General features: G+C 42.4%; 1 protein-coding gene across 1 annotated transcript in view; it reads right to left on the bottom strand.

The window, feature by feature from the left end:
• The window catches only part of chl1b (cell adhesion molecule L1-like b), a 68,079-nt gene that overhangs the window by 32,517 nt on the left and 21,720 nt on the right, over positions 1–13,842 (bottom strand). The window lies entirely within an intron of this gene.

The raw sequence follows: 13,842 nt of genomic DNA, 5'->3' as shown, positions 1-13,842 counted from the left end.
CCCCCGTGACCAGGGAGCCTGACTGCTCTCTTCTCAGCCAGGCATAACCAGGCGCGCCACACATTTTCATTCGCATCAACAGGGACTCTTGATCTGCGCCAGTTCAAATTTTGCTGCGACAAAGAAATATTCACATAAAGGCCTCCCATCATCCCCTTCCCCTTGGGACTCAGCTTGTTTTGTAGTTTGATGTCGGTGGAAGAGTGTATTTTCCGTGTGACATTGTAAATAAATAAATAAGAAGGGGCCTGTGGATTTATTAATGCATGGCAGATGTTAAGCATTGGGTGGGGAAACCAAGCCAAGTTTCAAATCAAAATCACCATCAAAGTTAAGATACTATTCAGCCTATATAATAGGGGTGCTGCTTTCATCTGTGCCTGCACGATTCCGATAACAATGACTCAAAGCGATTAACAATGCAGCTACACAATTTCCGTTTTATTGCAGCAAATATTGCTGCCTGAGGGGTGCGTGCCATAAATGGCACACATAGTTAACAGTCAGTGAGAGTAAGCTGTCTGCACTCACACACTGACTGGCTGCAGAGTACAGAGCACTGGATCATTTTCCAGCTAACAGACCGGAGTCTGGACCATGATTAGCACATGATCGGTCCAGAGTGCAGAGCTGGAGGAGGGAGGAGGACGGAGAGGAGCGATGTGTGGGAATCCCAGTGTCTGCAGCTACACTCTGGGGTGTCAGTTCATTAGTCTTCCTCGTGTTGGCTGGGACTCAGCTCAGTGGGTCACGCTGGAGTAATTAGCTGAACAGCCAGCAAACACCATAATAACAACAAGAGAAGTAATGGCAAAAACTTTAGAGTTTAAGAGAAACCATAAGGCTGCCGGTCTATAGGAAGTGTTGCTGGTGTTCATGTAAAACAAGATAGAGTCGAGCAATTGCAATTACTGTATTAGTGTTGAAAGGGCATGTACAATAGCTAGTGTGCGCTCAACCAGCTGTGCAATGTCTAGAAAGGAGCTCGCAGTTCACAATAGTGCTTGAATCAAACTGGCTTCTTTTCTTGCTGCCTTTAAGTCCCAGCGAAACAGAAGTTAGAGCATCTTTAGCTTTTGTACTTTGACAAATCACTCGTTGACACTGGGCACCTTGCAGTTACAAGATAATCATGACTGATTCTTTTGCCCCTTAGTCACCGGAGTAAATATTAAACTCATTTTTCACAAGCCACATATCTTCAAAACACAGAAAATTAACTATGTCTGAGACCTTTACCCAACACAGCAACACTCTGTTGTGAGATCTGCCTTAGCTAACTACTTTTCGTAATTGTAAATGTGGGTGTTAGCTGTGTAAATATCTAATGTTAGCAATAGCACATATAAATACATTATGCAAATATAACCCAATATACTTTCATCCGTCCACGAGACATTTTAGAACACCTCCAAACAAGGTGAAGGCATGTAGGGGGGAGGCTAACATAGATTTATTAGAGCAACTCTTTCTTGTCAACAACAACAACAGTAAATCACTTTCAAATGTAGACCAATTTGATACAAGGGCATTGTAACCTAATTATTCCCATCATCATTAAAGTGTAACTTCCAGTAATTCCGGAAAAATGGGCTGCAATGTCATCCAACCGGGCAAATCTGCACACACACACACATATATATATATATATATATATATATATATATATATATATATATGAAGTATATACCATTTTTAACCATTGGCAAATTATCCTTGTTATGGAGCATCTTTGCCCTGGCTAAACACACACATACATCTCCCTTGTCACTAAAGTTTTGATCTGATTGATCTGAAAGATTGATTGATGGATGGATGTCATGATATTATTGGTTGAAAATGGTCAGTACTTGCTTGCGTAATCAGATTGTATATTATATTTTACAGGAAAATAGATGATTGGATTTTTTGGGGGGATTTTTGTAAATTCTCTTTGCATCTATTGTTAAATAGGGGCAGAAATTGACCTGGGTTGTGATCTCAAAGAGTTAAAAGAACATTTATTTTTTTCACTTTAACACATTCAATAGGAAACACTAAGGGGCCAAACTCCTGTTCAAGGGATGCAATTAAATAATTGACCAAAGGACAAGAGAGTCGATTCCATTCATTCCGTGCAGATCTGTTCCCAGATGAACGTGCACTCTGAACTTTCCAACCATTCCTCATGTTAATGGTATTAACTCTGTCGGTGACTCAATACGGGCTTTCTGAACCACTGTGACCCCTGCCCCACCCACCGACAAGGCTCCAGACTCTTGAGTATGCTGTACATTATAGAAACCCACTCTGCTCAATCACAATTCAGGCCTATTGACTTTATTTCCAACTGAAAATTGGTGTCTCAGAGTTCTAAGTCATTCAGAAAAAAAATGCCTTTGGCTTTCCTTTGTTTCAGTTTTTCCCAGACATGGTGATTTATGTTACTAAACAACAGATTAAAGTCAAAAGGTAAGCCTTTGTGCTAATTGGCTTGTGCTTTGTTTGTAAGATTGGCCTGGTTTAGAGGAGAGGGAGTAGGGGGGGTTACAATCCCCACAAGACATTGTTTTCTCATTGTCCTATTGTGCTGGCCAAAATCCTTTACTAACCTAACACTACCTTAGATGGATTACATTGTTCAAACTGTGCTCGGGAATTTGCCTTCTGATTTAATTTGTTCTCCCCTCGTTAAACATTTATTGAGAACCAGCTCGGCCATCTGGTCGCGGGAGGTGCGCTCTCGGGGTTTAACTGCTGCAAGTGATGATGTCTACATTCATGGGGTACTGTGCCTACCGGACCTATATGGTGCACACGAGAGGGGCCCCCTTCAAGCTCTCCTGATTTACAGACGGCAGGCTGTTCCTAATCCCCGCCCCTTTCAGCAGCGATCACACCAGCCTGAGATTGATGAAGCTGGCAGGAGGTTAAAAGCTGCTCACTGTGGGAAGGCCAATATGAACCCTAACCTTACTTAGCCGAGGCTCGGGGGGGACAGAAGCTCTGCGGTGGAGGGGGCACAGAGAGGGGACTGAAGTCATGTGGGCCAAGTGAGATCTGCCTCGGTACTTTAAAGCTTTCTCTGAATGACAGATGTAGAGCATTCTCCGACAAACTTCTTCCTTGTCAACAACAACACAAACTTTCGAATGTAGACCAATTTGGTACAAAGGCTTTGTAACCTAATTTTTCCCATCATCATTGAAGTGTAACTTTAGTAGTTTTTAACTAGGATCCTATTTCCCCATGTATTTGTGTCTAAGTGACTAATGGGGATAACAATTCTTCAAATGCCAGTATTGAAGGAGAAGGCTGCAGCAGCTAGCCGTAAAATGGGATGCAATGTAATCCTATGGGGCAAACTCCCACCGTCATAGGTCCACTAAAAGTGCTTGTTTTTGTCACTGACAGGCTCAGATTGTTATTATAAGTGTCAACAACATTATGTAAAGGACCCTACAGAGAAATATAACCAGTTTCATGTTGTCCTGTTTGTGTCTAACCAAGTCTTGTTCAAGGAAAAGTCTCTCATCGCATCCAATTTGTCGAAATCAGATAAATATTAAACCATGACCTTGAAAATCTTCCCCAAGCTACTCTTTCTGTACTCCAACACAACAAACTCTGACAACGCCGGCATTCCTCTCTTCACCACTTCACCACTCACTAGATTTCAGAAAGAGACTTTTCCTTGAGTGAGACATAGTTAAACAAATGGACAATCGAACCTCATCAAGCAAATTGTAAAGAAAAAGGTTTAATTTCTCTGTGGAGTCCTTTCCATAAGGTTGTCAGACACTTCTTATAATGCAGCCCATTTAGCGGCTGCCAGTTACAAGGTTCTCCCTGAATACTAGACCAGTTTCAAAAACTGTCTCCATGAGTCACTTAGACCTAAAAACATAGGAGGATAGGGTCCATGTTGACATATACAAAAGTGACACTTCAATGCCTTTTCAAACTTCCAATTTTCCCAAATCTTGTCATGAGCTCCATGCTGGGTAAATAGCGTCACCTTAAAGCTGGGTGGCATGGCAACAAAATTGATGGAGCTAATTTTTTTCATAGCAGTCAATATACATTTATATGAGCAAAAAATAATTATCTTTAACTTGTTTGTCTAAACACTTACATCCCAAAGTGTGAAATGTTTACAGCCAGGAAGCTTGTATCTTGGGTCAGTTATGTATCAGTTAAAATCCCCTCTTGTATGGCAACATCTGTTGGCGCCAGTCCAAATTGCATTAAAATAGTAAAAAACATGTGTGATGTATCTGTTAATGAAGTAACAGCACATCATAACGTTCCAATTGGTTGCAATGGTGTCGCTCTCAGGGATGGGTCTAATTGCTGGCTTGCTCTTGCTTTATTGGAGGGCGATGCATGTAGTTTGTGGTATTTCCTGTCTTAGTTAACAGGAGAAAAAATCACCTATCTAAATCTGGTTTCATGTCGGCCTTTTGCAGACGAGCCCCGATACGAACTGTTATCAATGAGTGAAAAACTTGGCTTAGTCACAGTATTGCCACAACACTGGTGTCTTCTTGCCTGGTGTTTCACAGGGCTTTACACTTAGTAGCAGTTTGTGTCTGACTAGAAAGAGTTCTCTCAGAGGAAGCACTCATCTCACCAACTTTCGATACCGAAACAACAAGATGTGGTGTGTTTAGCTGACTAAATCAACCCCTGCTGCACTTACTTAGGGAAGTGGGTTCTTCAGTTCATAAAAAAATGGCATACGATTGGTTAGAAATAGCTTTGTCTCTGAATGAAAGGATATAAGTACGATGTTAAGAATGTGACTTTTCTTTTTTTCTTATCAAGAAAATACTCTATGGCTAGTACTGGTTATATCGCCCTGCCCTATTGCACTTCAATTCTCTTGTTCGAGTCTTTCAGCTTTCCTCAAGCTATTGGAAACTGTGTCCCCGATGATTGTGCAGCCTCCACTGATTTTGGCACACTTTTACAGTACAATTGGCAAGCTCTTCTCTGTTTCTTGACTCGTATGGTTCGGCCATCTGGTGCGGCGTTTCACCTTAACTATGAACCATAAACACATACACACATATATAAAATGGAACCCACGCTGTAAGGATCACATGAATGAGATTTCAAGGAAATAAATAGCACAACAACAAGCCGTTTCCTCCAGCATTCCCCACACTTGTGGCTGTGTTGTCTAGTAACGGGGTGGGGTCCAAGCGGAGCCATTCAAAGTTCACTACAGTAGGCTCTTGAGCTGGCACCATCTGCTTCTTTCTCACACAAAGACAACAGGCAGAGAAGTGTGGGCCTACTGTAGTTTAATGTGCAAGCCTGTAATAGGATTAAGCAGATCCTCGTCCTGTCAGGCTGGATTAAAATATTCTCTTCGTTAAAAGACCTGAGACGGGGGGGACGGCAGCCCCACACTCCCCTCACGCAGTCCCGATAATGCCTCCACACTGATTCCCACTTGATCACTCAAGAACAATTAAGACAAAAGGCCGAACTGATTAACACTAAGCGCCGATTGACTCGCGTTGCTTCTGATGTGTGTAATGAGCACGGCTTCTTCGCTCCTCGTTTTGTTCTTCTTTTGTCCAATCAATAGCTCATTTAGCTTGCGGGTCTGACGTCCTGCATAGCTCTCGTTGAAACACAGAGCTTGTGTAAGTGGCAGATTTTTGTTTTATTTGTAAAGTAGAAATTAATTTCCCCTCTGTGTTCAGACTAGATTTACATTCCCCCACTTGAAATAGATTGTATTCTGACCTTTGGCAATGATTCACACAATCCATGTTCTACTTGCTTGGCCATGCAATTCATCTATTATTAAAATATCAGTAGCGGGAGAAAAAAAAAAGAAACAGAAACAAGTCGCTAAATGAGATTAGGAAGTGGGAGCAATATTAGATAATATGCTTGCCTAATTGAGATTTGGCTCGATCTTACTGCACTTCAGAAAGCATGGCAGTTCAATTATCCCAGCATTAATATTTCAGGGGTCTGTGGCTTTAACGGGATGAGGGGACTGGAGCCCGGTGGTGGTGGTGGTGGTGGGGGGGCAGGAGGAAGTTGGAGGCTGGAGGCTGGAGGAAAGCTCTCAGGTGTGGAGGAATGAGGCTCAGTCTGTGAACGATATAGAGCATCTGCACTGATGAACTGTGGGGTCCGTGGCCCCCTGTGTTCTATGTGAACTAATAAGAACGACCCGAGATGAACCCTCCTCACTGGGGGAATAGTGTGATACGCCACGTCTAACCTGCAATGACCCCTCAGAGCCTTACGTTACCACATACAGTACTACAGGATGATGATCACGAACAAGGGAATGTATGATGCAGTTCACTTGAAATCAAATGCACAAACAACTGAAGAGGTTTCCAACCACTAGAGGTTTCCGTCTTGTCATTAATGGGCACTTTTCTGAAAGCTTTTTGTTTTTTTTCTTGAACAAAGAGCAATGAGGCTCCCCGGCGCCTAATTAGCTGCTCTTTTGTGTGTCTGAAAGCTGTTTGTCTCTGTAAAATATGAGTTGTGCACAGGGTAATCAGGCCGTACAGCAATGAAAACTGTACTGACAAAAACCTACAGTTATGTCTCCACATTAGGGCTGGGCGATAAAACGATCTTGAAAAAATCTCATGATACAATCCTCCATGATAAGGATGATGCGTTCATAAGATTTATTAATCGATTAAAATATTTCTGAATCCATTTTTTCTCTACCTACCAAAACACTAGTGTAACGTGAACAGCCAATACGTTGTAGTCTCCGCCATTGCTACTGTTGTCGCTGTAAAATATATAACGCGTCACAACACAGCATCAGCATTTGAATTCTAGGAAAACCACACGATTGAATATTCCAGCTGACTGAAGTTAGCAAATAGATGTGTTCTTCAATGTCAACACAATACTTCACTCAATTCCCACACGTAATATCTCTATAATGAATGCAAAAGGGGGAAATCAGGTAAATCAATAAAAATTTGCCCCCCAAAAAAACAACAATTAATTGAGCATTCTCATTATTATATGCCTTAAAGTTCTAGTCTTTTGTATGCTGATTGAAAACACTAAAACTAAACCACTAACGCGTCACATGACATGATAAGAAATCATGCAGAATGTATTTGCTACTGTATGTAGACTAGAACTGCAAACCAGGTGCTATCAAAGTCCTCACTTTGAACCTGTTAATACGTTTAAAGCAACAAAAAAAAAGGGTCTCTGAAAAGTGCACTGCACCTGTGCACATCGCAGCTTACGGCTTTTTTTCTCATTTTCTCTCTGATCTGCTCTCTTTGAAGTCCCCCAGGAGTGGGCCCTTGCCCAGGACAATAATCACATTAGTGTGTGATCCTCGCCGAGTAGCCGGCAGAGAGATGAATTCACAAGCCGGACTGCAGGGAATGGAATATTATTTTGTGTGAGCTAACACAGCGTGCTCCACTCCACAGTCATTCCCCTCGTCTGACTGATGCTGGCAATTTCCCCAGATGAAACTGTGCCACAGCAAGACATGATTGATGGCTCTTATATATATATATCCCCAAACCTCACCTCCATCAGACCAAGAAGAAATTTATTTTCCCCCAAACAACCAGGAATTTCTAATGTCCCTATACAGCACGCACTGAGCAGCAGCAGAATCACATTTTTGCAGAAACACCTTCATCCAATTTTTGTTACATCACTTCAGGTGTCTAATATACATGCAGTCAAAATCATAATTTCAGCCTGCAAAATGGGAGTTTCCCTGCTGACTGTAATTCAGCATTTGAATTTCCTGTTCCGTGCTAGAGCGGAGCATCTGGACAGCGTTACTTTGGGTAAGCTGTTTGACACAGCTGTCGGATATGTGGCCCAGTTCCTGTGCCTCTCCATCACTTCATAGGGTCGGGCTGAGGCTGTGTTGAGACAAATCCAGTGGAATGAGCTCAAGACCAGACACTCCAGATTCAAGACTTTCAAATCTGACAAGGCAAAATAGCACTATTCTAAATGGATGCTCTAAAGATGCTACAACAATGAACTCAATCATATTAAGTCATTACATTATCTAGTTTATTAGGTACACCAAAATGAATGCAGTCTTAGCCAACAGTTCTGCAATAAATCCATTATTGTTATGATTATATAATTTTCATCATGCAGGCTGCAGTTTGTTTAGCTGTCGAATCGTAGTGTGTTATACTGAACACCATTATACCGACAGTTCAAGGGCGGCACAAATTACATTCTCCAAAATGACCATGCATTTGAACGACACGTCTCCTTACAAAAGTTAACATTCTAACCTTCATTTTTGAGGATTTTTTTCTAGGAGTACCTAATAAACTAAGGCTAGATTTGACTCACTTTTTGTTCTAAATGCACACATTTTGTTACCAAGCAACAGCTCGGACAAGACAGGAGAGACAGAGAGGGGGCATCAATGTTCTGCTTTCTGGTTCTGTCCATTTTCTGCTCTAAAATGTTAGAAATTGTATTAAAAACTTTGTCCATGTTCCATTACCTGCTTTTGACAAAATTCTCTTAAGGCAGTAAACCACTAAAATAAATGATTCTGGATTCACTCACAGATACTTACACATATACAATACATTGCAAAGCAGCTCATACTGTAGCTTAAAAAGCCAACCATTAATGTGTTCAACATTCAAAATGAATGCACATCTAATGTCTCAAGACAATTAACTTTAATATTTTACCCTGTAGATGAGAAATTCAATGTAATAATTGTTAACCAATAACTTAAAGTTTTCGCATAATATGAATATTTCAGGTTACATATCATCATACTGTGGATATTCAGTCCACAATGAATGTAAATAGAGCTGTTTGTGGGTCCATAGTGATGCACCTGGAGGTCGTTTGATGTAAATTTGCTTTGGCAGGAAGCAGAATGTGCTTACAGTTAGTGAACGTGGATCTGTATTTGTTTAGCGAGTGTTCCAGAAATTACACTGAAATACTATTTATAAATTGTCCTAAAACCTAAACGCCTAAACACATGACTTCAGAATAGTTTAGTATGTGTTTAAATTCATCCTGTGGAACGAACAAAAAAGCTTTAATCTAGATCAATGACCTGGTGTCGCCAGCTGGTGTAAATATGTATTCATCTAGTATGTCTAATCTCACTGGTTTGTTTGTTGAATCAATGAACAGAATAATTATGTTCCATTATTACAGCTTAAATCACCTATAGGAAGTATTATCTTACCATGCTTTGCCTACTTACAATAAATAGCACGATTCCAAATTTAGGGCTGCTTATACTACAGTACTTTTACCATGTCTCACATCTCCCATCAAGCACTTGTGAATGTTCAACAAATCATGTATCAGCCTACTCAGCTGTTTGTCAGACTTCTTGGTAAATAAGACAAGAACGTCTCATGGAGTAAATATTTTCATCGTTATAAACATCGTTGATCTTTTCCTTGGACAGTTATTTGGAGTTTGGAAGACTCTGTTTAGTCATTGAGTTAAATTTAAAAGCGACCCTGGTTGGTGTGGTCTGAGAGAAAGAATAAATTGTGAATAAAAAAGCGGAAATGGCAGGTTTTTCTACAATATACACATTTAAGTATATTGCATTTACAAAAAACTGGAAAAAAAGCAATGTAAATCGAAAGTTCTTGTAAAACTAAATCTAATAAAAAATCTACTGGCTGTATCCCAGAGTGTCCCCTGCACATGGAAAGACCAAAACATGCTTGAATCAAATCTGCTACCACAGCTTTTTACAGACGTCCCTCGATACTACGAGCTACTTACAAGATTCCACCTCATTCTCAGCTCTGGTCCCCATGAAAGGAGCAACCGTTCCTTTCCAGGTAATACCATCCACAAGAAAAGGGAAAACCGCGAGTAAGGTCAAAATCAAATTTGCAGAAACATGGAGAGAGCCGGGCCCGTTCTACGTCATACCCGCTGGAGACGGAGAAGGGAACTAAGGCACTGTAGCTACATGTGTTGCCAAAGCTCCTAGCTTGGCTTAGACACTCATTAAGCCACTGACAATCATTCCCACAAAGCCCCATCCAAAGGCTATTCACCGGGGGCGTACAAAAAAAGAGTGGAGGAATGCAAGTTCCATCTTGCTCCCCACTTCCCTTCAGTGTCATTCATGAAAGACGCTCGCTGCACCTGAAAGCGGCACTGAGAAAAGTGTTTATTTGTAATGATCGACTGTAGGATGAATATGCAGAGTTTACAGTGCGGGGGAATAGATCGCCTGCTGTGTGAAAATCTGTTTGCCGCAATCTTCTTCTGTCAGCCGGTGACAATCTCCTTAATTGCTAATGCTGCCGAGAGATTGTCGCTCAGCATTTGCTCCTCTCTTCCTACCGTTGAAGGGGATTTTGGATCGAAAAAATCTATGATTTCTAGTATGCGAGCCGGATTCGAGGGGGCTCTTGATTGTTCCGCGCTGGTGCACAGAGACCCGACTCCCAGACTATACAGACGGACTTGGAGTGGAGGCTGGTTGACATGTCAGGGGAAAGCTCAGTGCACAGGGAGTGCTGAGACTGTCGATAAGAACCTAACAACACACACACAAAAACACACACACACACACAGAAAAAAAAAAACGCAGTCCCTCTCCCACGACACATTAAGGGGGGAAGGGAGGAAGCGCCCCCCAGTCTGGATGATGTATGGTGTGGACCCCAGTCTGAGACTTGGGGTTTTAACAGGGAGAAAGGCAGAAAATGAAAGGGGGGAGGAGGGTCATGCTTGAATTATGCTGATGCGGGTCGTAACCGCGGTAGGAGAACCAACCAAAGGCGAGGCGAGGCTGCTTCCACGGGAATCGCAGCCGCAAATAACAAGGTTATTATCACTCGGGCCTCACAAATGCTGACAGTTGGGAAATTGTGAGATTGTGTACCATTTATAGGACTGGACACGTATATGTAGTCATTTAGTAGCTTGTTATGGGCAATTTAAATTTAAAATGATTTTCAACCGACTTATTACATTTAAAGTACACTGCATGCCTTTCCTGATATATTCATTATAAATCTGCTTGATTTAATTTGCATCTTTCTTTGCTCGCTATTTGACTATTTATGTATCCTAACTTCAGGTTTCCATTGAGCAAATTGGGTTTAAAAGGCAGGCGAAGAACGCAATGGTTCTGATACTGGCGGCTGAGATTCGGCGCTGTAGGTGGTGGTGGTGGTGGTGGTGGTGGTGGTGGAGGGGACACTGGTCTTTCATAATGAGAGCAGTCAGCCAAAGTCAGAAACTGAGAACACTCACACGGCTCTGCAGCGCCAGCACGCAGGGCCCTCGGAGCCCATAAGCCCTCTTTGAGCTACAACAGGATGGAGCTGCCATTATGGCCACACAAACAAGAGGGACGCCTTATGAACTTTGCACAAACGCTTAGTGCTCCGGGGCTGGACAGCTCTGGACGCCGGAGGAGATGGGTAGGTACCGGGGCAGGCTGCCAGTTCCGAAAAGCTTAGTGTTCAAGCACCCGGGCCAGACAGACCTGACATTGTCCTGGGCACTGCCCCGGGGAAAAGCCTCTTCCTCTCTCTCTACCATCCCCCTGGCTCACTCGCACTTCCAGCCCAGTTGATTCACTGATTTTGGACATGACTTACGGAGGCAAGAAGGCAAACATTTATTCACACTCTGATCCAATTGTTAAAATGCCATTGAGGATGTCAGGGAGAAAGTTTAAGCAGTTCGCGCAACTCAATAAACCCTCGTAAATTCCGAATGGCTTCTTCTTTTTCTGCTGTTTGTCACCGTTCTTCACCGGCACTTGATTTGTGGACAAATTCAGTTTAAAAATGAGATAACCCCACTCACTGCGCTGTCACCTTTAATTTATGACACATCTCTTATCTCCCTCAAGCAGCAATCACTAAATGTTATCGGAACACGACAAGATGGAGGTCTGCAGCCGTATTGTGTCACTGGAATTAAAATAATGCTCTCTTGACCTGCTGCCCCACCACCCCCTCAGGCGAGACCGGGCCGAATGAGAGGAAAGCACAGAGCGTTTAAAGTCATGTTGCTCCCCCCCACACACACACACACACACATACTTTATGCTTTGAGAGCAGAGAAAGAGAAAATGCAGGTGGTAACAGTTCATGGCCCTGAAAAACAACCTCGAAATGTAGCTCACGTGACACCAACAAATCTCCTTCAACCTGTCAGGTCAAGACAAATGTTGAAGCATCAAGGGAATTTAAAGAAAATTAGTTCTTTGAAGTTATTGAGGTCCCTGAAGGACAAGCAAATTGCTGAGGTGGCACGGAGAATGATTCATACTTTTCCCGACATTCGGCAAATATGCTCAACACACACAGTGTGACGCTTTTAATTGAACTTTGGGCACATAGCCCGTTCCACAGAAAAAGACGTCTGCTGCTCAGTCTGTCAAAAAACGGTCAATAAGCCTCTAACCTGGCAGACAGAAGCAGGCCAGCCTGCCTTTGGCTGATACCATGTGCTTTATTCTCTGAGCTCTGAATCAATATGAAAACCAATGCATTTCTGTGTATGGTTTTTATAAGTTACCATGCCCCCATCTTCCCACCGATCGCTTAGGCATTTGATGAAAAGTTGTCCTGGGCTGATGCGTCGTGGAGACGATTCACTGCAGCGCTCTACATGAGCGTGTGCGTACATGCGTGTGCTTATGTCAGGTTGCAGTTTCGTAGGAATTCCACCGTGAACAATTTGAACTCTGCAAGAACCAGATATGCGACTGGTGCCGTTTATGACCTGTGACTGCAAATGAAAAACAGGCTGAAATTCCGGCGACCAAATTGCCCACATGCATCCGCAATTCTCCATTATGCGTGGCACTTTAACAGTCTCCTCAATTATTTCCAGATTGGCGTTGACAGCTGATTTATTCAGCGCGGCACACTTCAGAAAAACAGATCAAACAACACATGTCTTTAAACGGATAAATTAAAAAAATACATCCGCCAGGGGGCTGCACACGTTATGTGGTCGATCTGAAATGTTTACTATTCTAATGGTGGCGTAGCTTAAGAGGTGTCAGCGAGGCAAGTGCTGAGTGGTTCCAGGTTTTTTTTCAAGACAGCAGAGCCGACTGAAGTCCTTTGAGGACATGGAGAGACTGAGACCAGACTGTTATCCGGTTCTCTCAGCCAGACTGCCGGCCATCAGAGCACCACAGATGGTGCGCTCGGTGATCATGGCAGCGATCAGGGGATCTCTACTCCTGATTAGCACACCTACTGAACACAATGTGCACAACAACGTCTGTTCCGTCTCTGGCTGCATGACACCTGTACAGAAAGCAGAGCCAAAGCCACTTTTACAAACACTGTGCCTCTCACAAGGCTGCACAAAATCACCATGAGTACTGTCAGTGAAAGCACGTCTTTATAATAAGTTCAAGATGTAAAAGAGCAGTCAAATTATTTTGATCTTCAAGACTAATAAAACATAATTCTCACTGACTAATAAAGTTTTTTAGACTATATGTTTAACAAAAAATGTGTAGCCCCATTTTTTTCAATTAAAATTGGAAGTTAACATAAATGTAACAATCTATTTCTAACACAAAAAAATGGAAGGCAATTAATTTACCCACATCAAAGAGGGAATAGTATGAGATCAGAACCCGGACAAAAGCAGACTGGCTCCTATACTTCCCTATTCTCTCCTGTGGACAAGTTCAGATGAAGTGTCCACTTAGACCTCAATTTAATCATGTTTCCCCCCAAGAATCAATAAGCTATTTCACCCAAGTGACTTTTAGCAATGGAGAAGGCCGCTGCTCCGTGGCTGTTTAGAGTGTGTACACAGCTGACAGAGAGCATGGAGGCAAACATAAGCTTGAAAATGAACTCGTTAAGA

This window comes from Anoplopoma fimbria, chromosome 17 (assembly GCF_027596085.1).
Source record: "Anoplopoma fimbria isolate UVic2021 breed Golden Eagle Sablefish chromosome 17, Afim_UVic_2022, whole genome shotgun sequence".
NCBI classification, from domain to species: domain Eukaryota; kingdom Metazoa; phylum Chordata; class Actinopteri; order Perciformes; family Anoplopomatidae; genus Anoplopoma; species Anoplopoma fimbria.
This window is presented reverse-complemented; position numbering and strand designations above follow the sequence as displayed.